General features: G+C 41.7%; 1 long non-coding RNA gene across 10 annotated transcripts in view; it reads right to left on the reverse strand.

Annotated features, from left to right (window-relative positions):
* The window catches only part of LOC122157305, a 302,268-nt gene that overhangs the window by 76,960 nt on the left and 199,840 nt on the right, over window positions 1-25,468 (reverse strand). The window contains exons 4-5 of one of the 10 annotated variants that reach the window (XR_006167835.1): window positions 8,661-8,787; window positions 5,479-5,617 (exon numbers count right to left, since the gene is read on the reverse strand). The exons of 8 other annotated variants lie outside the window; for them this stretch is intronic. This is a non-coding gene — a long non-coding RNA (uncharacterized LOC122157305). The remainder of the gene's footprint in view (window positions 1-5,478; window positions 5,618-8,660; window positions 8,788-25,468) is intronic. One more of the 10 variants, XR_006167836.1, reaches the window with a different exon arrangement.

Consider the following 25,468-nt stretch of genomic DNA (forward strand, 5'->3'; position numbering starts at 1 on the left):
CAACTATGTTAATGGTAACAAGTTGGTTCTTTCGTGCCACGGGGAAGTCCAGTGCTTGCTTCTGTTTGAATTCATGCAGTAACTTTTTTTAGTGGAATCTTGAACACTATGGGTGAGGATTTGGATGTTTTCAGAAAGGCTGATCACAACAACTCCTTTCCCTTTCTTCTTGCATTCACAGAAATGATATTTTCCTTATGAAGAACTGAAGTTTGGATAAGCAAGTACTTTGAAAGTTCATAGCTAATTTCTGAATAACTTAACATATCCTCTCCCATTTGAACTGATCTGCAGAGTAAAACCCAAACTCATCATACCATATCAATATAATGCTTCAAATCAGCATTTCTGCCTACTGCAAGCCTTCTGCAGATCCAACCAGAAGTCACTGTAAAACACCAATGCAACTGAAGATGGGTGGATTCTCTCTTCACGTCAATGAGAGCTATTATGTGATCCCACATCTATTAATTGTTCAGTGGCTATAACAGCATCCTGGATCTAAAATGCTGTGAGTTTATGAATCAGCTTTCCCTTAAATATTACTTATCCAGACAGAAAAAAAAGAGAGACGAACAAGGAGGCTCCAATCAATGACAACAACTAAATGACATGACTTCTTTCCAATCTCTGTTGCAGCAACAGGCCCGAAAAACACTGGGGTGTGGGACAGCTCTATTATTTTCAGAATAATATTTGTTGATTCCATACTTCCCTCTGCAATACCATCACATTTAATCAGGAAAGTCAGCGTAAGGTTTTACTTGGCATCTATGTCTACTGTAGCGTAGGGAATAGAAATTTTGGGCCTCTAACAGCTGTGGAGAAGGGCCTTAAATATTACATCATTTATCAGCAGTGCTTCCAGAAAAAAAGGAAACATTCCACAAAAAGACAATTTACTTGTCTTAATAATGTAAACAGAAATTAAAGTGGAGAAATCCCTTCTGGCAATATTTTTGACAGTTACCTTCATTTTCATCATTGCTGACTGCACATATCTACTTTGAAAATGAATATGCTTTCTACTTCAAAAGGAAAAAGGTACACAGGCAAGGAGTGCAAGAAGGATCTCATAATGTAGAAATTCATTGACTACAATAATTTTCAGGAAGTTTACCTGCTCTGAAGTTCAGATTTTCTACCTTTGAGAGTATTAGGGAAATGTTACATCACATTCACTCGGAGAACATGCCAGGGTTTTGGCTCAACCCCACCAAAACTTTTAACTAAATGTGCATTTAGGCAAAAATATATGGTATGTACAGCATATATACTCATGACTTCTTTCTAGTCAGAATAATAGGAATAATTCAGGAAAGGAACCACTGAGAAGGCGAGTTTCAGTTTCTATGTTACATTTACTGCTGCCATTAATGTCAATGTTCTAGGCTCCTCAGCCATAATTAGACCTCTTCTGTGCTTGGCTTTTTAAAATCAGAAAGCTAGTGTCCTAGTCTCAAACACTCCACTGTGGGTACAACTGAATAGCACCAGGTCTAGGAGGTCCTGTTTCGCACTGGGATAACCAAAGGCCAGGGAGGCCAACAGCTCAGGGCTAAGGAAATAGCCTCCTCAGGAACACCACCTTTGATAATACATGAAAAGCGGCACAGGAAGCCAATGACAGAAGTGGGAAGAGAGCCCAGGCCTCATTTTCCTAACTATGGCAAACTGTCCCACAGGAGGGAGATACACATGATGTCAAACAGTGCCATGATCTTCACTGAGATACGTCCAATGAATGTATGTTCTCCCTAGAGTTGCATTAACCCAGCCCTATTACAGCCCAGGAAAGCTGTGCACCTTCAGCCTAGCCAACCAAATAGGAGAAAAGCAGTTTCCAAGTTCACTGTGGGGGATCTCAGGCTCTTCGGATGCAAACTAACTGTGTGCAAGTCATCTGACTGCTGGCTGGACAGCCTTGGTACCGCCACCAATGGTGTCAGGTAGCAACAAGATCATATGGGTGCATGCTGTGTGTAAGAGTTGCCTGACTAAACTTCTCTGCAGAAATCAGCACAGAGCCAAACTTGATTCCTTTGTCTAACAAAGATTTAATTACTGCAGAGAAAATACCCCAAAGGGATTGGGATGAAACAGATTCTCAGTCAAGTATAGCTATACTCAGCACAAGTTACTCCTTAATTCTTGCAGAAATGACAACAAAGCAGATCCCAGTTAACACTAGCACTAATTACCATTACATCAAGCCTGTAACAGTTGCAGAAGAGAGCGATCTTAGGACTGGATCTTTCAGCAGGTTTCAAAGAAACCAGCCAGTCTCAACAATTTCCATGAATACCACAGCACCTACATGGTTTCAAATTAATAAATACATGGGCATTTCAAATATTGTTTAGAATTCAAGGGTTACATGCACAATTTATACCATGTAAACTAACTCTTATATGAGTGCAATTCAAGAGGACAGAAAAATGCCTACAAGTTGTTTTCAAACTGAAATACCTCACTGTTCTTGTGTAAGAGTGTTTGGGAATGGGAAACCGCTCATAGTCCAGTTAGATAAAAACACTGTTTGCACAATAATTACTATTAAAAAAAAGTCAAGGCAGTTTTCATAGACCTGTGTACCCACTCAGTCATTTGGGGTAAGTGGACATAAACTTCACTACTGAAGTAATAATGAGGTATCCAGTTTTGCCAGAAGGATGCATTCAAAAAGTATTGCTTAGACACTGAAGGATGAGATTGGCTTACCAATAGCAATTTTTTAAGACAGATTTATGTTTTGTTGATCTGTACTGTGCTTGTTTGCAACCATGAGGAAAAGAAAGCCAAGTATAGAAGCACCATCAGACATATCTATTTATCAGGACACCCTGATTATTTCAAATGCTGAGGTCGGCTTCCTCTGACATTACCAAGCTCTGAAACAATTTTCTGACAGCTGCTCTGAAGAGCTGAAAGGGTAGCATGATTCTGGCCCCAGCCCAGCAAGACCATACTATCTCAAACCCACACAAACACAAATAGAAAGTGGGCAGCCCAGGGGAGAGCGAAGGCAGAGAGCAGTATGACAAGGACATGGGGAACCTCACCCTGCACACAGCTATCAGACAAGCAGGAAGCTATACTTTCCTTATTTATATCCTCCCTCAAAGTGAGTTACAGAATATTGGAAGAGTAATGTAACAACTACATTCCCCAGATTCACCTCCAGCACCAGATATTAAGCCCAGAAAGCACCAGACACGCTACAGCCTGATGAGCTGCCGGCAGAAGGTGGCTACTTCAGAAATGCAAGGCTGAGAGACCAGTTCCCTGCACAGCCACAGAGCTGCAGCAATACAAATGCACGCCCCAGTCCAATGCCCGCCCTGGCTCTCCTCACTTGAGCAGCCTCACCAGCAGCTCAGCAAGCCCCCGCACAGTCAGAAGCCCCAGCACCACGTTGTTCCCCCTGCAGAGAGGCCAGAGTTAAACCCCCCAGCCTCCTCCCACAGGCTTCACCTCAGGAAGGGGCATCCAGTCCCAAGTATTTAAATGTGTGTACAATACCCCATACAGAGGCCCTTTATATGAAATCAGTGAACCACTGGATGTTTTAAATCTCAAAATACAGGAGAGTTTTGATTGCGGTTTGAAAAGAAAACTGAAAGGAAACCTTTGGAAGGAGAGCAGATCTCACCTAGTGAGATCCCTGCGAGTGCTGGGGATTAACACACACTCGCAATTCCTCTTGAATACAAACAGCTTTATTACACTGCCTGTGACAGGCCTAAGAAGCTTTCATGTTTCAGTTCAGTTTCAAACTTCTCATGCTCCTGAAAATATAAAAGGCCAGTGTGAAACAACCCATCTGACCTGGCTTGAAAAAATTGTCTGACACTGTACCAGAGGGAGCAATGTAAGGAAATGGCTAGTTTTCCCCTGGTCCTACTCTTTGGTGCTCAGCACTCTCTCCAGACAGCAACATGGCTTTATGCTACCTGAAGAACTTCTCTCAGCTTGCTCCCATTCCCCTTCCACCCCCTCCCAATACTTGATTTGTAGCAAATCTCAGCTCTCAGCCCCATTCCTTTTCCAAAAGGAAAGGATCCAGCTGGAAGCTGGTCCAAGCTGGGCCACTGGGAAACAAAGCAAGAAAAGAGTAAACTGGCAGGGTAATCCCTTGGCAATCTGTGCTTCTCATTAATCCTCAGCACCACTCAGCTTCCAACATGATTGCTGCCCTGGAGTCTGCCAAAGTACCTTGCAAGGGCACATCAATGCCCAGTCAGGGAATGCTGCAGCAGTAAAGAAGATTCTGATGGACATCAGTTAACAAAGGGATGGCTTGTTTATATGCACTGCTGTGCAAAGCCTCTTCTGATAGCTTTGCTATCTACAACACAAAATACCACAAAGAAAAAAGGACTAACTGTTCCCGGAAGAGCTGAGATTTCACTCTAGGTATTTACACTGCTCTTTGCCATAGATGAAGAATTACGATAAGAATTCAAGTGATTTTTTTAAAAAAAAAAAAAAAAAAAAAAAAAACACACAAAAAACAAAACACAACAGGAGGTTTACAAACTTAAGAGGTTCCTCAGGAAGGAGATGGGGGAAAAAAAAGAAAGGTAGCTTTGGTGTTTTAAAAGGGATAGGGACTTTGGATCCAGGTTGTCTCTCCCCTGGTTGCTAGCGTGACTGGATGGCTGCAGCTCACCTCTGTGAGAAAGAACTGAGAAAATAAAGAATGGTGGTATAATAAATACTTTCATAATCACAAAAGTCTCAAACCATTGAGACGAGGACATTTTACTTCAAGCTGATATTTGGTACAGGTTCTGGGAAAAATCAATCACAAACAACCCACAAGAAACACATTGGTGTTTTTTCCTACCACTGGACTGGGGGAATTGCCATGCTTTTAGGTTACCTATGTGGGAAAAACATGAGGACACCAAGTGCCCTCGGTCCCATACTTCCAGGGCTGCCTCACCATACTCACCCTGCCCTGGAGGGCATCAACTTCCTTGCTGTGATGTTCTCAGGGATCCCAGAAAGATCTGAGATCTGACAGCTACTGTAGGTGGATTTAGGAGACCCTGAGGGTCTGCTCCTTCTAAAACAAAACAACAACAAAACTAAAAGCAACCAAAATCTAAGGGTTCAAGCTGCTAGCAAAAAAATTCTTACCAGAGCACATTTTGAAAATCCTCCTCTTTTTACCTTGGACCATAATGCAAAGTTACATAAATAACTAAACGAAAACTGGGCAGCATTTCAAGTAGGTCGGAGATGCCAAACTCCATCAGCTGCAGCCAGGCCAGGGAGGAGCCCTGGAGCTTTCCCACACCTCCTGGCTGACATCCACAAGGACTGCGGGGAGCCATCTGCTCCACAGAACGGTGTGGGGCACATACTGCTCTCCTCTGCTCTGGGAAGGGAGCAGAGAAGTAATTTTGCTCCCAAGGGCTTGTCTGATCTTTAGGAGGTGCTAATTTTAATATCACATTCCTCCCTTCATACCTTCCTTCTCTTTCCAGGCCTTTGCTGTTCTTCTCACAGCGGAGATAGCATCAGCTCCACCGATCCCTTGTGGCAAGTACAGAGATAGCATGTGCTTCCCGTCCTTTCTGCCTTTTGTGATGAGACGTCTGGGTGATGCCTGGAACAATGGTATCTAGCTTTTGGTTTGATCATCTGTGAGCAGCTCTTACAAGAATCACAATGCCTTTCAAGAAACGAGAAAGATTTTGACCTAGAATAGCTGCCCAACTACCTTGACAAACTGCTTTCCCCTTTAAGCTGCATTCTGATTTTAAGACACTCTTGGCATCGCACAGGAACAAAACACCCAGCTCGAAATCAAACAGCTCACTTTGGACTTAAGAGGGCTGGGATTTCAAACCAACCTTCCTGATCCAAGCGCTCTGCAGTGAACAGTAAAGAGCAAAGCCTTCTGTTTTTACTGCTTGTGCAAAGAAAGCTTTACTTTTCAGGATTTTGCGCACATCCAAGTGGAGTAGATTTCTCTCTGGCTCTGCAGAGATTCTTTCCACACTGCCATCACCTTTTTTTTTTTTTTTTTTTTTTTTTTTTTTTAAATTCCCTTCTCTCCTTTTCATTGGCATTCCTTTGGAAGAAATTTAATTGCATAATTCAATGACCTTCCCCACCAAGAGCCCTATTTGCAAGTGTCAGCCCCAACTTGGAGTTCAACCCTCAGTCAGAGGAGCAGTAAAGCTGGCAGGCTTAAGTACTACAGGAATGCTAACATTGCAGATCTGAGAGAGTTAATTTGGTCAGAATGCACTCTAGTAATGTTTATGTTTTAGATAAAGTGCCTACAATGTTGCAGCTTGCCCTTCTGACCCCATTTCCTCGTTAGTGTGCAGCTCAGAGAAAGTGATACTTAATTCCAAATCTTTGCTTTTATTAGCTCCCAGAGAGGGATAGGATTTCATCCCAGCCTTATCTCTGTTATAAACATCCTGTTACCATTCATATCACAGGGATATCTTTGGGAAAATGATTAAATACGTTCCACCAGACACAAACAGCATCCCCGATCAGTTTTGCACAGTATGCAGTGACTTTGTGCTTGTGCGTGTTGTCAAACAGCATGAGTCTAATCACTGCTAAAGGGGTGGAAATTTTACATACAAGTGTGAAAACGCGTGGGGGCTCCTCTACTACAAACAACTATCTGTGCATTTAAAAGACATGCCCAAGTGCTATATGAAGTCCTAGCATCGCTTATATTCAGAATTTCAGCCAGGGATTTCTGAAAGACAGTTTAGCTGTGAAGGTAGCCAAAAGGTCTAATTCTTCATTCTTCTTCATTTATGAAAACTCATTTTTTCAGCTGCTGCAGAGCAGCTCTGATTACTTAAAGCAGGCACAAGCATGACCTAAGCAGTGCATCTGCAGCTTTGCACCAGTTTCAGCATCAAAAAGTCTCGGCACATTCTTGGAGCAGTATTTATAATATTCAACCTATATTTCCGGAATCATTTACGCAAGCTGTTCTGCAAAGTGTGGTGTGCTCAGGTGGGCAGACTCCTAGAGAACCCCTCATGCTGCCAGGTTAGCATCTCATATCACAGCTTTGTAGCAGCAGCTTTTGAGCCAGGGTCTGCATCCATGAACTCAGCTACAGGGTTCACATGGAGACTAAAAAAGCAAGCCTATGTAGGCTGTTCAACAATAGTTGATGTTTCTAGAAGTACCCACGGCCTGTACATTTCAGAAGATTCACAAACCAAAACATACTCAATAACCTTGCCCTAAAGCACTTTCTTGAGGTATCTGTAAATTAACCAGCATATACAGTGAAAGAGAGGAAAAAGTACCTGATGATGTACTACAATTGGCTTATGACAAAACCGGATATACACAGAAGGGCAGGAATGAGATTCTCTGCTGGTAAAGAATTTGCATTTCCCAGATTCACTGGGAACCAATAGTTCCTGTAGATGCAGGGGGGAAAAAAAAATAGTGCTTTGTGCAGGACAAGCACACATCCTGAGGCTCACTTTGCTATGAACCAAATGCTGATGCAGCAACTAACTGCAACATCTTGAGAAATTACTTTCTAATCCTACCTTTTGCACTAAGGACATTCTTTGGTTTCTTCATTATGAGAGACCTTGGCCAAAATCATTACAATCTTCATGTCCAAACTTACAAGCTTTTGAATTCAGTTATTTTGGAATACAATTTCAGTGTCAAAGGGCAGGCAGGCAACCAGTTCTCCATGACTTTCCACCACAGCTGGATGCCAAACTACGAATGCTTCTGATCTATGAAATTGGTATCTTACTTGAGTAAACCCCTGGACTTCCAAGCTTGCTCAACATGCAGCTTCAAACTGAGGAGTCCTGCTACAGTTCAGCCCTATGTTCCTGGATACACACCCACAAATACTTCCATGTAGCAGATATTGCTTGGGGCTCGACCCAGTTCCCTATCAAAATGCATGCAAAAATCTCAAAATTAAAACTTGAATCTAAATGTATTTTATAGCTTGAACCTGTCAGATGGATTCCTGTATTAACAGATACATGAAATCCAGGGCAAAAAAGCAAAACTGTTTCCAGTCCAAGAGCTAGAGTATCACTAGCTGAAAGTCACACTTGTTTCATGTGGAAGTTGAAAAGTGTGTAAATACATTCCCACCCACTCAGCCTCTTTTGGGAATACTTTTTCAATAAGTTACTGATAACAGAAAAAAAAAAAAAAAGCCAAGAAAACACACACAAAAAACCATTTTCTGAATGTTCTGTAACCAGCTTCTAATTCCTTTCCATTTGGAGCTTCGACTTAAAGCAATAATTTTGAGAGGTTAACAAAAACAAAATTCCCAAAGTGAAAATTTTAAATGCAAACTGAATTTCATGCATAAAGTTAATTTCAGTTTTTCTTTTGTTCCTGTCCCACCAAGGATTGAAAGATTAAAAACATTTGAGATTTCCCCTCATATTTGCTGGAGGCCGTTATACATCAAGTAGCTTTCCAATTTAATCTTTTGATTTTAACAGCCTTTGTATCTAAATTAAATGATATATCCTCCAGGGGACAAAGAGAAAGAATGCCCCCTCTGTTCTCCAGCAATTTCAAATTTTCTCTCTCTTTGCTAAAGCAGGAATAGGATGCCACACGTACTACGTGATGATAGTGACCAGGGAAAGGTTTGACTTTGTACAGACCTGGCAACATCATCCCAACAGTTCTGTTGGCTCTGGTTCAGGGTGCTGGAGCACCTTGGGGCTGTGATAGCATCAGTTGAATGGGGCTGTCCAATGGCACAACACAGCCTGCTGTTTTCTGGAACACCTGGAAAGGGTCACACTCAAATAGTTAAATAAGCCCCTGGATTATTTGTCCTTGAGCAACTTTTTCAAAAGTGCATCTCCACTAGAGAAAGCAGCCCCAAATAGCAATGCAAAACCATACCCTTTGGGATCATCTTCTTCAGCTCAGCCTCCTTGGGAGGAGGAGGTGGTGATGTGGGTTCAGAATGAAGACGCGCACTCAGGAGGGTGCAGAGAGTACATGCTTATCTCCCCGACAGCTACTCCTCCCATCCACAAATGGGGTTAAGCTCCTACAGAAAACTGTTCATTTCCCAGTTTGGCATGCAGCCAGAAGCTTTTGCCTTCCAGTCATGTGAACTTTTCATTGCAATTCCTACAAGCTGAGCTTACATGAAACTGTTTCCTGAAATAACTGTTTTCATTCCCCCTCCATCCCTCTCTACCTCACCATTTCTGCTAGAGCAAAACCAAGCCTGTTTATCGATCAGCCAATAAACAAATACTCTGGAAGCCCAAGGAATACTTTAAAAACCTACAGTGACAGTCTCCTATCAGATTTGAATAGTTTAACTACACTTCCCTCAAACATTACATCCTTTAACGTGTATTTAAACAAGTCTTGGCCTCTTGGGTACATTTGTAATGACCTCTGTTTTAACCCTGCATAAATGAAATGCTCTGAGTCATGAGTTTTGCTGAAGTGGGTACTGGATCACCAATTCCAATAAAAAGAACACACATCAGATCTAGAAAGGAACCTGTTTGCTGTTTTTACCATAGCTGAACATAAGGAGCTAAAGAACATTATGCCCTGGGACATAGTTTGCAGCATGCACCATTGACATGAGCAGAAGAAAACTACAGCATGCAATTGTTTCATTCACTCAGAACCAAGACACACTATTAAGCAGTAGGACATTCTAAAGGAAGATGGGTGCAGAATAGGAGATCTGCTCCCAGTTTAAGGCAGATATAGGACACTAGGTGGATTGAAGCAACACACACAGTGGAGTCAAAAATCAGCAGGAGCAAGGAATCCCTGCCTACAGGGAAAGTGGCACATTCGCAAGCAGGGATGAAAAAAAGCCATGAGAATGTGAGGTGAGGACAATAAGGTAACAAACTTTATTATTTCACAGGCAGATGGTGAAATCTCATCTGGAATAACATGTCAGCATCTGCTTGTTTTTCTTGAAGGTGAAGTAGATTAGAAAGAATTAAAGACGTTGAGAGCCACTAAGTGAGAAAGCAAAAGTTAAAAGAATACATTTGAGAGTAATAGATAATAAAAATAGTTGGCCTTAAAATTTTTTTCAATTAAAAAAAAAAAAAAGCCAAACCCCCACAAAAACCCACCACCACAAAACCCCTCAACTCCCCCTAGAAAACACACAACTTCCTAGGAGATGTGTTCTCCTTGCTTTCATTTTTTACATCTCTTACATTTATTTAGAAAAATACTGTCTTACTGAGCGGTTCAACATGACCTTAACCCTGACATTCTGTATCCATGCCAGGTCTTGAAAGCACATACTTAAGTTTCCATTGATTCAACTGGGATTTTAATATGCATTGAAGACTGAGGTTTTCCAGGATTTGGGCATCTCTTTGGCCCAAATTCTTCTCAGAAGAGCTGAGCAAAGCATTATGTACCAGTTACTCATATCAAGAAACGCACAGCCAGATGACAGGAAGCACCAATGGCTGGAATTCTGAGAGATGCACAGTGCTGTTGGCTGGGTTTGGACAACCCAAGAGACAGGGGAAAACAAACACCGCTTCTCAATAAATCTATTAAGATAAAACTAGTGCACTCCAAGGAAATAGGACCTTAAGGGACAGGAGCACACCATGGTACCGAGCACACAAATGCAGCAGAAAATATTTGAGGATCTTCTGCTGGTCTGCCCAGCCCTAGGGTCTGATCTGGCCAGCTGACGTACAGTTTGACTTACCCAAATTACAGAAGGATTAAAGGAGGTCACTTCACCTTAGCACAAAAGCCTAAGCCCAGCTTTCTTCACAGCAAACTACCTTCCTTTAGAGGCATGCCGATTACAATCAAGAATGCACAAGATTTCTACAGATAGAAAAAGGAAAGCTTATGCTCTGCTCTTTTCAGTGAATGCTTTTCTTGTGTGTGAATGTTTTTCCAATTTAATATTTGTTTTCTGATCTACCTCTTCCCTGTATTTTTTCAATAAGCAGTTCTGGTGTTCAACCCAAGGAACTGTCAGGCTGGGTTGGAAATGCTGAGACTTGACATTTCTAGATTAAATGTCAACCAGATGTTTGTGCACTTCCCTTACAAGCCTTTCAAGAAGCTTCTCAATTTAGTATTGCGTTTCACTATTAGGGGAAACCCAAGTTTGTATGTTACTAGTTTGGGCTGAAAGAGATTGAAAGCCTCAGGGAGGAAAAGAAATCACTGGTACCTGAGCAATAGGAAATATGATTCCAAATTGCAATCTGCAATAGCTGGTGTCCTTTTTTACTTTGCAACATAGTAGAAGTCCAACTGAAATAAATTAGCTTCAAATCCAGAAACTATTTTTATGTAATACTAACATTTTCCCTCAACCACTGAAGCTAGGGAAACACAGAATGGGATGAGGCCCTTCCCTTAATCCTCTCAGCCACAGTGCCAGAGGTGGCACTGCTTCTGACAATGGAGAGTAGGATACAAGGGAAAAACTGAAGAGATTTATTAATGAAAAGAGATGAGAGAGAGCGAGAAGTATTGCAGCTGTAACAGTCTCTAAAGCACCCCGGGTTTTCCACTGCCCTCCCATCTGCGTGCAATCTTGGAAACAGCAAGTCTCAGTTCCTGCTATGTAAAATGGGATTTATAGTGGGATTTCTTTTGTGCATGTGTTGCATCTTGTAAAGTCTTCAGGGCAAAGGACTTACTATGTTTCTCCCATGTACTGCAGCAGGGTCTCAGGCAGAGATGGGGAACTCTAGGTGCCAATGTATTCAATAAATAAGGACATAAATAATGCAGTTACAACATGTGGCTAAGAACTGGCTCTCATCCCAGAAATTCAGAGTGAATTTTCCTGTTTTTGTTGGTTTAGTTTGATTCTAGTTTCTTGGTCAAAGTAACAATATTTTAAACTGAATTTTCAATGAGAAATCCACAAGTAGACCTGGACAATGGCACTACAAATGAGCCACCAATGAACATCAGCACAGTGAGGAAAGTATCAGCTAATTACAGTTCATGGGGTAAGAAGGATCAACACTCCCATCCCAAGCCATATCTTTATCTTACAGCTGCATCCAAATCCTAGGATCCAAGTTCTTTTGGATTAAGCCTCTCTGTAAGAATAATAGTAACAAAAAACATGAAAGGTTTATACATGCAACATACTCTGCTAAAGTTAAGGTCAAATTCTTATTCTCTGCATGTAACAGGTTCCAAAAATAGTTGTTAGAAATAAAAAACAAAAACAACCAAGCCTACTGGGACAAGCATTCTGCAAGAAGCAAAACACCTCACCAGTCTGAGTCCGCCCTCCCTGTGTGCAGTGGGAGCCATGCTCATCAGCCAAGAGCTGGTTCCTACCCATGAAAATGCAGGCAAGGCTTCCCACTGAATTTCATTACTGAGAAAAAGGAGCAATTCCACCAGACTGAGTAAATGGCTTCCAGACTGTGGCGTGGCGCAACCAGCTGAGAGACTGACCTCGCACACTTGTGCAGCAGGAGGCTGGGAAATATACTGGGTGGAATCCTGGCTCTGTTGAAGTCCATGGCAAAACTCCCACAGACTTCAGGCAGGTCTGGGATTTCACCCGTTACATTTTTGTATGTGAGGGCAGCAACCCAATACCGGATCCTGTTCTACCCTCCCAGGTCTGTTCAGAGCCACTTGTCAGAGATCAATGACCTCTCCAGAGCTGCAACATTTTCCCCCCCACAATCAGCCCTTGAGCCCAGGGGAGGTGAACAGGTTGAAGGACTCTAAAATGCATTGCTCAAAATCAAGTGGAAAGAAAGAAATCTGATAATATGGAACAACTCCTGTGTTACCAGGACCTGGATTACGCTGCTTGTTGTGGGGGAGCTTTGCTGAACACTTTTTGAAAACAAATATGGTTAATCACTACAAGGGCTGGGTGACTCATTGTCTTGTGAAAGTATCTTCTGACAACACAATGGCAACTGAAAAGAACAGATAGAAGAGATGCTCAGAAAAAAAGATACTGAAAAGAATAGTAAAAGGAAGTGAAACCAAGGCAATTAATCTATCCACAGTGTTACAGAACAATTCCATGGTACTACCTGTGCATGAATTCAGAGATTGAGAAAGTGCTGAAAAATGAGTTCATAAACCTCTAAGGAAAAAAAAACAACAAACGAAAACCACCCAAAACACCAACACCTCCTCCATGGGCTTCTATCCATAACCTGCTAAAGCGAATGAGAACTAGTTCAGTGAGTCAATCAGAGCATGTAATTTTGACATATTGTTTTGCTACTTGTTTAAAAAAAAAAAAAAAATCAAAATACTTTCTCTCAAGTAAGTGGTTAAGTCATAACCATATCCACTGCTGAGGACACATAGGGAAGCATTCATTCAGGACCAGCCTCAGGTGAGAGCTTTCTCTGGGAAGAACCACTATCTGCTCCTCCACTGTAGAGCAGCACAGATAGAAAAGAGTTCAGTTTTGTTTACAGAGACAGGACAAGTGGTAGCCAAGCACACAGTTTCTTCAAGGTTTGCAGAATAAAGTTTTCTCCAGCGCAACCCAGTTCCAAATATGATGGCACAACACAGAAAATACCCAAGTCATTGTGATCTTGAGTACTTGAAATGAAAAGGCAAATGATCAGGCCTGATTTAATATGAGTAGCATTGACAGATAATATACATAATCCAGCATCTAAATCACAAGACATAAGCAAGTGCTTCCATCACATTTCTGTGATTGGAGAACACCTAATTCAGACAAGATAGCAGCAAGCCTCAAAGAGGACAGCTGCCTCTCACTGAAGAATCTAGATGTTATTTGATTGAAGAAAACGTAATTTCTAGTTACCAAAGCCACAGCTAAATATCACCAACTGTGCAATCACAGACAAATCTTTTTTATTTAATGCATACTTGAACAGACGTGTTGTCTGGTTTTGTTTACAAATAATTAGAAGCCCCACCTGTAAAAACTGCCTTAGTGAGTTCATATTGCTCAAATGATTTTCTCCAAACCTGACTTCTTTTGTAGTGTTCAGGCCTTAAGTCAAAAAAAGTTCGGTGTGTTTATAATCAACAACTCCTAAGACCAGCTTCATATATAATCACCTTAGCCCAACACACGTGCAGGTAAGAACATGCAGAATCAGAGTTCATCTCGCAAGGCAGGAGGTGCTGGAATGCTCACATATAGAACCAGAAAACACGTTCCTGTGCACTGAAATAGTTTCACTATTCAGGGACATTCTCATGCTCTTCAGAACTACACTTAATTAAAATCTGATAAGAGGAATTGCTGAATTGCATTGGTAGCAGTTTATCAGTCTTTGACCTAGTAAAGCAATGGCAAGAAATACACCACAGCTCCTTTTACACCCAGTCTGAACTGAACAGCAGTGATGCTTCTAAGCATTGCAGACTACCAAACCCACATGGCTAAGCTTTTTCTTCACATCTCATGTTAAGAAAAAAACAAAACAAAACCAGAAAAGCAAGTCTTAAACTATGTGCATCAGTACTGTCCAAACACAAAGTCTCCCAGCTACGTGTTGTTAACACAGGAAGCACAAACAGCATGACCAAACACCCAGTTTCACCTGTAGGTTGTGGCCTAAAGAGGTTGCAGTAAAAGCTCTGTGCAATTGCAAGTCATGCTTGGAACAGAGATGGTTCTTAAAGATGCCAAAAGCCTAATGCATTCAGTAACAAAACATGCATGCTTTGGGATGACATCTGTAAAACTTTTCACTTGTGTAACATACTTCTATTCAGATTCAAGTTATCCACTCCTGTTAAGCCATTTTCCAAGACTATTTTTTTTTAATGGATAAAACAAAATAAACGAAACAACAACATACCAGTGCTCCTACAAGTTACATGTTTTTCCAGTCTTTCTAAAGGAAGCTAAAAGGACAAGAGTAATTCTCAGTGAATGATGAACACTTACTGTTTGCTGCTAGTACAGTCACCTAAATCCCCCCTTGAATGAGTGCATAGCACAGTATCACAGAGCAAACACTGAGTAACAAGTGACCTTAAGACTTAAGTAGACAAGAGAAAAAAACGCTGAGAAATGCATCTTAGATGCCACCTTAGTAATACAGGAATAAACCACAGAGAACAATTTGCTTGATGGCAAAGAAGAAACAGCAGGTGGAAAACACAGCAAGCCTCAGCCCTCCTAGGACTCATTACAGCATATTCACTGCAGGAGACAAGGTGTTACAGGACAAAGGAATAACTCAAAGCTCAGCCCCATGCCATTTCTTATACTACTTACACAGGCACAGCAGGACATATCCCTCAGACAGGCAAACCTAGTCAGTATTGTTGTATTGTCATATTATGTACACACACAGCATATAGTTCTATTATCTCCAGGAACACTGTGAGAAACCCTGTGTTTAGCTGCACAAGCCTCCCCATTGCTCAATGCTGCAGGAAAGCTAACAGCCAAACACTACAGGCCATACTTCTAGAGCCCACACCACCTGCACCAGATCACCCATACTCCTTACAGCAGCTGAAACAAGGCTCATGGCAAGCACAACCAAACAAAAACCCCTTTACTACTACTGTTTTGTCACCGAATTACCACCTGTTCTAAAACTTACATGTAACAAAGACACCTGCCAAGGTTATATCATGTCTTACCTGCCGCCCCCCCCAAGCCTCAGGCAGAATATCCCCACAGCAGCATGATACTTCAAGCACCACCATCAACTCCACGCAAGAAGATTTAACAGCAATATGGACAGCGTGGAACTTCACCCTCACCTTTAAAACACAAAAGGCTCCTCTCACAGATGGTCTAATCAGTGGCACACTCTCCCAGCATTCCCACTGGCCATCAGCCTTGAGCTGTGCCACCTGTAGACGAAGTTTACTCTGCATGTGATGATTTCTCGACTATGAGATCAGCTGCTGGACAAACTACAAATCTAGTTAGCAGTATTTGTTCTGCTGGGATAAACCCCAGACATTTGTTCTAAAGGCACAGCACTACAGCTAGTTACTATGGCTTTTGCCTAAGTGCTGCTTAGCAGGGAGGTGAGTACCCTGCACCTGTGGTGTGTGGGTGGGTGCATGGGTGGCTCCTTGCACAGCAAGTGCAGCTGTTTCTAATGAGAGCAGGGAGTGAGCCAGGGCACTATAGGGGACCTCCTGCCTGCCCTGACTGCTTTCTTAGGTACGAAGCAGGATTTGGTCTGTGGATTGTGCTTTGGGTGTCTCAGAAAATCTCCCTTTGAAATGCTGGTTTCACGCAAATGAATAAATGAAAACATTTTAAAGTGGCCTCCCATTAAAGTAGTACATAATATTAAAAAGAAACAGGATTGATGGAAGTGCTCATTTTGAGAAAAAGATATGCTATTGTTTTACATATTTGACCCAATTTGATATTTTCAACCCATAAAAAAGTGTCAGCTTCAGAACTATCTCCTTTAAAAATGTTGATGATTTTTCCTTAATGTTTGCAGAAATAAAATTCCTTTTCCTTCCAAATCAGTTACAGATCAACCTAGGTGACATAATAAAATACATACATAAGAAAGCACACAACAAAATTCAGCAGTCCCTGCTTAGCTCCAGTGATCCTGTAATGTGCTATTGTCCACTCACTGACATTTCAGAATGAAAAGTGCCCTCAGAACCTCTCATGCTATCTGCACAGGAGATTGCTGTGTATTAGCATTTCTAGATACACTATGTCAGTCCACCCTCTGCTTGTTTGGAGTAGAGAGTAAGCAAAGTTCGACGGCTTATGCAGACACCAACATGTTCCGAACTAGGTTTAAAGTCTCTGGACAGTAAAACATGCTTTATTTATAGCATAGTGCTTCCTTCACGGTTCAGGCATAGTTCAGTCCCAGTCATATAAATAATACTCTGACTATTTTAATAGGAAAAAAAAAAAAGAGACTATAGTCCTAGTTATTACACCAAGCATGATAAGCTCTTTAAGGCCAAAGTAATTTATTGACCTAGCTGGAACATTTATGGGGTAATTTGCCAGAGCTACATTGACAATGGATTTTATGGACATGAAAGAAAGTATGCAGATGAGCTGCCTGGCAAAACATTTGATGCCCCACAGCTTTGAAGACCATTCATCCAGTACTGGAACGATGTAGTTGCAAAGCAGGAACATTGCTCTCCATGGCTGGGGTTTTACAGGCAGACAAACAACACAAAGCAGCATCTGGCCCTGTGCTTAGAGGGACATAAGGCAGATTCTATTGCTGATCTCAGCCTCTGGTCTTTCCTGGAAAACTGAAGACAGGAAAATGTTATTTGGATGGCAAATGGCTGCCAACTGAAATGCTCCAACTGAACAGAGTGCCTTATGCTGTCGAGAATTCACTCAGGATGTCCTAATGTGAATAAACATGTCACACCTTGCATCTGCTGAGGTTATTAGAGGTGATGGGTAAAACAAGCAAGGGTTCTTTTACGAATCATCCTTCCATGTGAGGTCCCTGGAACCAGACTCTGCCAGGTAAGCCATTATGTGGCTGGTAAGGATGGTGGGGCTGTTGGGAGAGGGTGTATGGGCACCTGGAAGGAGCCACCATGACCATGGGAAGAGGAGAGGGTCTATTCATTAGTGGGGTAAGCTGAAGAAACTGGACTACTAAAGGACTCGGCAATATATACATTGAATCTCCTGTTGCTTTCTTTCTCTCTTTCTATTTGCTTGCAGTGCCATATAGCACATTTCAGAGTAAAAACAAACAGCAGGGAGATCTCTCATCCTCTTACTGCTGTTCCTGTGCTGTTACCTTGGGGTTGAAGGTCTGGCTTTGCAGCTGTACATCACATGTCACATCTCAGCCTAAAGAGCCTCCTCTGAATTATGGGTGTAACTGAGATTAGAAGAGGTTCCTGTTCAAAAACTACATGATGAAACATAGCACAGTCAGTAGAAATTAATTTGAAGTCCCTAAATACCACCAGGAATATTCTTGTGCTTCTGAGTCAAACACATGCTCTGTGGGTTACAGGTATTTCTAAGTGCAGCTCAGCTCCCTGCTGCTCACCTTAAGCGGTATTTTTAAGGCTATTTACCCAACTACAATTGTAAACTGAAGGTAAATGTGACTTTCAGAATCTTCTAAAACAATGTTTACATAGTACCTAGATCATCCAAGAGCTTTGGCAGTTTCCTCTGACTGAATTAGGAGATCTAAACCCCAAAATGAACTGGCTTGGGCATACAGAGCTCAGAGACACGGTCCCTAAAGCATCCAGACCAATGTGCTTTCCCAAAATCTCACTCTGAGACAGCCAAGAGAGCTCCTTCAGGCCAGGAGCACCCAAGTATGCAGCTCCAGGACTTTGCACAGATTCTTCCCTTGTAGTGCTACACAGCATAGATGTAAAACAGCAAAGAGAAAATACTTGACCTAAAATCTGTACTCGTTAGGATATAAATTTTGGGCCTGATAATTAATTTGAGTTACAACTAATTATTGATAGGAAAATAATATGGAACCATGCCAAATGCATATCTCTACATTTGGGTTCACTTTCCAAACTGCCTTCATGTCCGGTGAGACAAGGCTTTTTTTATTAATCCCATTTCTCTGCATCAGGAGCACCAGGGTACTTAACATATGGTTCAGAGCATCATTCTCTGCAGGTGGATATAATCAGGTGAGATAAACTCTCTCTCTCCTGCCATACCCTATTGAAATTAAGCAGGGTGAGAGGCTCTGATGCTAAGAGTATCCCACCAGTCTCTACCATTGATTCTTACACACAGCAGTGTAAGACTTGACCTTTTGTCTTTGCATGAGTCTGCGTGGTGCTTGGTTTTCTGGGGCAGCAAGTAATGTAACAGCATGGGCAGAGCTGGCTGAAATTTCTCATGAAAGCACCTGTACGTCAGACACAACAACCTGTAAATATATGTGTGCATTAAAACAATTCAATAAAAAATAGTAATCCAGAGACAAACGTCAAGACTATCAATTTTTTAATGAAATTTTGGACTTTCTTTCAGTTTTTGAAACACTTAAATGATTTTTAAGTTCTTTCATGTTCTCCCTCTTTTTTTACCAATGGTAAATGTGGAGAAGTTTAAAATAATCTGATAGGTTTTGGTCACCTTTCACATCTCATAAAGTTTTCCAGTAAAAAAGGATGGAAAACAGGAGAACCGTAAATGAAATATAGGAACCTGGAAATGCAGCTAAACCATGGCAATGCCATAACCGAATAAGGAAGATGAAATGCATTGGTTTGTAGAAACCAAAATATATAAATCTTTCATTGTAATGTTTCATTTTAAAAAAGAAAAAAAAAAAAAACTTCCACTATTTCCTCCTCAGTCTGACTGCAGATGAAAACTCCCGCTGTATTAATCTCTTCCTAGATTAGGTATGCCATCTGCAAAGGAAAAGTGTATGGACCTGTGCTATAAATGGCCTAACATTAATTGCTGTAATTTCCCCATAGCTAAAACACGGGTGTTGCATGGCCTTTTATTCCCCTAAATTCTCTTCATCCTTTTCTTTAAATAGCTGAAGTGTGAATGTCACTTGACATTTCTTATTCTTTGGGGTGCATTTATACCACCCATGACCCTTGGCTGCATCTCCCAGAAGTGACAGTCATTTTCAGTTAAGGGTAATTGGCAGCAGAATACACTTTGTTCTGTGCAGTGTTAAAAATGGGCTACTTTGTTTTGCCAACCTTCCTGAACTTCCTTTCAGTTCAATGAAGGAGTGCAACATTTGTGTAAGAAAGAAATATTGTCTTCAATGGGAAATGTATTCCATGTGTGTTATAATTTATATTATGACATGTCTTTCTTAGCTTACAATATTGTTATTCACCGTCTGGAAAGAAACTTTATCAACTCCTTTCTTTTTTTTAAAATGTGTTCTATGAGGCAACCATAATTTTTATTTGCGGAAATATGTGATAAATTTGAATAATAAATTTATATTAAAACTCCCATTTGTATTCAATATCCTTCATAAATCTGGGTAAGATGTCAGCTGAGCGGTTCATATATAAAATATTAGAACAAACATTGCCTGTCTAATTGAAAAATCTGTCTTCATCAAGGACCTGGAGCTGAGCTTAAGAATGAAAGATGGAGGCTTTATTTAATGCAGTTCTGCCCCGACTGTCATGAATGCTGTCTTTTTCTTCCCCTTCACCACCTCAACATAAATAGCAAAGCTCTATTCCCTGACTGATCTTAAAGGGAGCAATACAAAGATAGGCAGAGAAAGGAATGGTCACTGCTGTCTGTAGAATGGTTTAACATACTTACGTTGCCAAGCGTTAATCCTGCTGCACTTAAAGGATGGGAGTTGCAATCCCTACTGTATTGGCTGGCCTGGGTTCAAAATTTGCAGCTAATGTAATAATCTTCCAAGGTCACCCCAGGGGGTCACTTCTGCTATCATCAGAAAACGTAACTGCAACAGTTGTGAAAGATGAAGGTGAAAGCAGGAAGGGAAACGAAAAAAAAAGAAGCTGGGAGGCTTTTGCAGACCAAGAGAAAAAAAAAGAAGGAAGGTAGGGAAGGAAGGAAAGGAAGAAAGGAAAGAAAGAAAAGAAGGAAGGAAGGGGGAAAAAAGGAAGAAAAAAAAAGTGTATGTGTGTTTTCAGAAACACAGGGATTTTCCTTACTGATTTAAAGCTCAGAAAGTGAGTGTGAAAACTTGTCAAATTCACCAGTGTCCCCTGATCCAGCCAGGCTTTCACAAGAGCAAGTACAAAGTCTCACAGTTTGAAACAGAGGTAGGAGAATAAGTGTCCCTGGAGCTGGGTGCTGGAGTGTGGGAACACACAGAGCAGCACTCAGCTGGGGCACAGGGAGGGACAGGGAACCTGATGGGAGGGTGCCTGCTGTGCTTGCAGGATGCAGAGCTTCACCCTGCAGAGACACATGGTGGGACCTTACTTTGTTGTTATCAGTAAAAATGTGCCCAAGTGACTGGCCTGACACGTAATAATTTGAGGAGGTCCCTGAAGCTATTCTGATGTTCACATGATAAATATGTGATGCTTTTCTTTGCCAAACTCAGGAAGCTCAGAGGTGAATGAATGAAAAACAAATCTGTTTTTCACAGAGCAGTCAACACAGGAGATAAAACCCTACTTTCCTACAGCAGGATACTCCCTAAGTATATAAGCTCAATGAGATGGGGACCACAATGCTACAGACAGAAAGAAGCAGAATTCAGATGTGGAGTAAGCTGGCAGCAGGCAGATTTGCGCAACACTTGGAGCTGGGTCAGATCAGAGATACGGCCCTGGCATCTCCTGCAGATGTGAGTAGCTGCTGGAGTGCCAAACTGAAGTTTTGGAAAACAGGTGTCAATTTTTGTCCCATCACACACTTCTTACTCTTTGTTCAAAGCACTCAGCTCCTCCAAAATATACTACTTCACTTAATTCCTCCTGTGGTGATCCTGATGCTACAACCACAATGTAGAGGAACTTTGCATTGACTTCAGTGCTGCTTTGTGCCCATTCCTAAGCAAAGGTGTTGGCAAGAGACATCTGGAGTTTTGTTTTGTTTTGTTTTTTTTTTTTAATAAGAAAGGAAATTGGCTTCATATTCAATAATATGAAGGAATCCAAACAAACAACTAACACAGAGCTCTATGAAGATGCAGCATCCAGAAGAAGCAAAAACTCCATGTAAGTGGTGATCATGAGATTACTCTGATGAACACTAAAAACAGACATAATGCTGTTACATTAATTGTTGTCACAGATGACAATGACAATGAAAATAATCCATCTGGATTTGGGGCTCTTTCAAGAATCTCACCAACACCTTTGTGAACAGAGGAGGCACACTCCATGGAATTCCCAGTAAAGCATTAGAAACACAGGAACAGAGAAATACCTTGTTTCAACACCAATAACGCAACCAGGGTAAAAGAAAGCCACAACTTAACCGATCTGTCAGAAAACTATCAGTCCATCAAAAGCGGATGTACTCCATTCTCACAGATCTCTCAGAAATGAAGTCAATTTCAGCCCAAGCTTTTGAAGTACTGAAGAATATGTTTCTCTTCCTGGTAGCTGGAAATTCATCCAAGGCATAAAGCAGACTCATTAGTCTCCCATCATAGGTTTGTGGCCCTAATGATTTTTCATGTAGGCAGCACCGCTGCAGTGGAATGACAGCCCAGCAATGCCTTTCACGTTTCAGAGAAAAACTGAAAGGGAGGGAACGGTGACTTTCTGTAGAAATATTTTTTCTTCAGCCAAAAAGATAAGTTAAAAAAAATAATAAATTCATCCTAGCACAAATTTTCAGCATGAACATTGGAAAACTGGAATGAACATTCTTCAACTCCTTAACAAAACTGCAAACTAAATTGTCTCATTTTTTTGTTTTGATGAAAAACAGAAGCGCTCCAAGGAAAGTAGAAAATTTCTGTGATTTGCATGCTTTGGCAGAAATGAAATAGCTTTTGACAATAATTTTTATGAAGACTATTTTTGCTGGCCTTTGCTCTCACCATTGCTTTATTAAAAACTAGGGAAGCTTCTTATTAAAATATGTGTGAAGAAATAAGCTAAAAGCAAATCATCATCCCTATTTGCACATGACATTAAAGGATAATGGAGACATTAAGGTGGTGGGTTCCAACCAAAGGTTTAAGAAAACTCTCTGTGTCACCTGAGGCAAAATTCAGCAAACAGTAAAGGTTTCAGCAGCAGCTGATCATGGCAGAGATAGGGATTACTTCCTTGCTAAGAAAGCCTGGCTGGGGACAGGGCCCACACTGTGGGCCTCTCATGTCTCTGTCCATTGCCTAGTTCGTGCTCAAGGGGGAGAATTTCCTGCAAAGATAAGTGCTGGGGGCATAAGCCCTGAATGGTGTTGCAAGCACACCATTGTAGGGTGACAGCTGAAATGGCTATCAACTGTTCTACTTCACCCATACAGCATCCAAAATGTGAATGGTTCAGCATGAAATGCAGCATCACTGCATGCTTCCAGAGCTCATCAGTGGGTTGTTTCCTCCCCAGGTCTTCTAGCTAAGTGCATAAACTTTGTATGAGTGAAGGGATGGAAGAGGTTAACGCTGGCTCTGGAGGTTACTGACTGTGGAAGATACAGTTGCTGATGAGAACAGTGTTAGCAGTTCACCATTTCAATATGATACTGTAATTTATGTAGTGACCTGCCTATTAACCCTGCCCCACTCCCACCGCATGGGCAGCAATTCAGGTTGGGCTGAATATCCTCCATCATTGTCCCAGCCTGCCATGAGGTTTCTCAGCTCAATGCCACACTTGAATGACACTCTGTCATTATGCTATATTTAGGTAATGAAAGGTGTAATTAGCTTTGTTCTGCTGCAAGCTGATCTGACCCTGTATGCATTATAAAAGGTAATAAAATAGGTGCACAGATATAAAAACCTGAATAAGCATATTATTCAGTGTAATTTCACGAGCCAAAAACTGATGAAAGAATTGGGGTAGGTGAGCCTCAGCCTCTTCAGTGCCCAACCTGACTTGTCATGAGAAGCCAAGCAAAAAGTGCAGCCAAGGTATGTTGAGGCATCAACTGGGGCATATTTAATCAGTTCCCCAGTGGTGCAGCTTTTATATAATTGACGGCATTTTGTGATGATTGCTTTCTTATTACAGTACTGTATCTTATCTCTCCATTGTGAGGGGAGCAGTTTTATGCAATTGTCAGCAGCCCTGCAGAGCCAGCATTATCCAAGGCCCATGCCCTTTGTGAGGCTGTTGGCTTGTCATTAATTGTTCTGCCTGGCCTTTGTCTGGGACTTCGGCCATCTGCTTTATCGCACTCCATCAGCCTTCTGTAGGAATGAATGGAACTGATAATATAAAAGTTCTGGCAGAAGAGATACTGGGCTAGGAGCTCGGGATGCCAAATTAGTCAGTCCTTGGGACATCACACATTTTCTTAGCATGAGTAATACTAGCTGGGGAAAGGAGTTTTGCAGTATTTGCAAAAAAGTGATGATGTGTTTGATATGGATGTTATTTTTTCCAGCAGATCTTCTGTGATTTACACCAGGTGAACAGCACACCCAGTTTTGGTTAGTGCCTTAGTTCTTCATGCAAGATCCTCAAAGCTTTGTTGGTCTCTAAGACAGTGAAAAATCATGCACTGGTTCAGGCACTCTCCCACACCCAAACCTTTCTGCTGAAGATGAGATACTCTTCAGTCCCTGTTTCCAGCTGGACCAAGGATATGCAGTCAGATACACTAGCAAAAATATCCCCTGCCTCCTCTACCAGAGGCTGGTCTGGTACTTGTGGGTGGTGGGAGCACAAGAGACTTGAGCAAAGGACATGAAGCCAAGAAAACACATGCACCCAAGCTACTGGCTCCTGGCAGGGTGGCCAGTACTCCCAGCCTGCACACACCTGCACAGACCCACAGGCTCCTGGGCAATCTTGGTTTTAATGTGGTGCCTCCAAGGAGAAAGGGAGGGCAGACAACCCACCCACACCACTGTCACAGCCCTACCAAGAAGAGCAGAGTTTCAAATCCAGCAAGACAAAGAGCTCCACAATTTTGAAACATCTCACACACACTTGGGACTGTGCCAAGGCTTTGGCAACTGTAGGTTGAACATAGGTTCAACCACTTGTGCCCACCTCAGATGTTGCTTAATGGACATGGTTGCTCATGGGTGTCTCATGGCGTGTTCACCTCACATGGTAGAAGAGCTGGGAGTGTCTGGCCAGTGCACACAGAAAACAGACCTTGGAGGAGCTAAATGAATGGTCCTACACCCTTCTCACATAGTGGAGATGATCAAAAGGCTGTTGGAGACATGAGAAAGAAAGGTACATCTCTCCCATGGACTTCAGTGGGCTTTAAAGCACTGCTTGTGATCAGCAGCATATGAAGTCTCCTTACAGAAGTCTCCCACAATAAAGATGTTCCACCAGATGCAGATGCTTGTAAAACATTTCTCAAGCAATTATAAACAGGTAATGCTTAAATTGCGTGGGAATATATGTACATAAAGTGAAACAGTTCTGCTTTTTTTCACTGATGAACAGGAATATGGGTGTTTGCTTGTGGTGGGAAGAAGGAATTTCTCAGACATATTTCCTAGGTGAGGCCGGAGCTGTTGGTGCATTTAACTGAAGTACAAAAGGCAAATATTCCAGTCATTGCTGTCTGGAATGGCTGTGACCACCAAACAACTCTTGCAAACCCACCCTTTCCACCCTGCTACACCACCACCTGGAGTGTCTGTAACCCTATTTGTTTGCTGTGTACAAAGGAATAAATATATATTTTTAAATAGCATGAAACTAGTTCTCTCATGAAAAAAAAAACACTGACTCTCACAGAAGTGCATAGACAGTACTAAATGCTTGTAAGCATATTGCCCTATGGCATGGGTGTCCAAACTTCTGGCTTGCCTGGGCTGCACTGAGTGAAGAGGAACTGTCTTAGGCCGCATATAAAATACATAATGTAGCTAATGTATACAAGCAACAAATCTTCTTTACTATTGGT

The sequence above is a fragment of the Centrocercus urophasianus genome, unplaced genomic scaffold (assembly GCF_019232065.1).
Source record: "Centrocercus urophasianus isolate 14NV4802_14NV808 unplaced genomic scaffold, USGS_Curo_1.0 seq_10, whole genome shotgun sequence".
NCBI classification, from domain to species: Eukaryota; Metazoa; Chordata; class Aves; order Galliformes; family Phasianidae; genus Centrocercus; species Centrocercus urophasianus.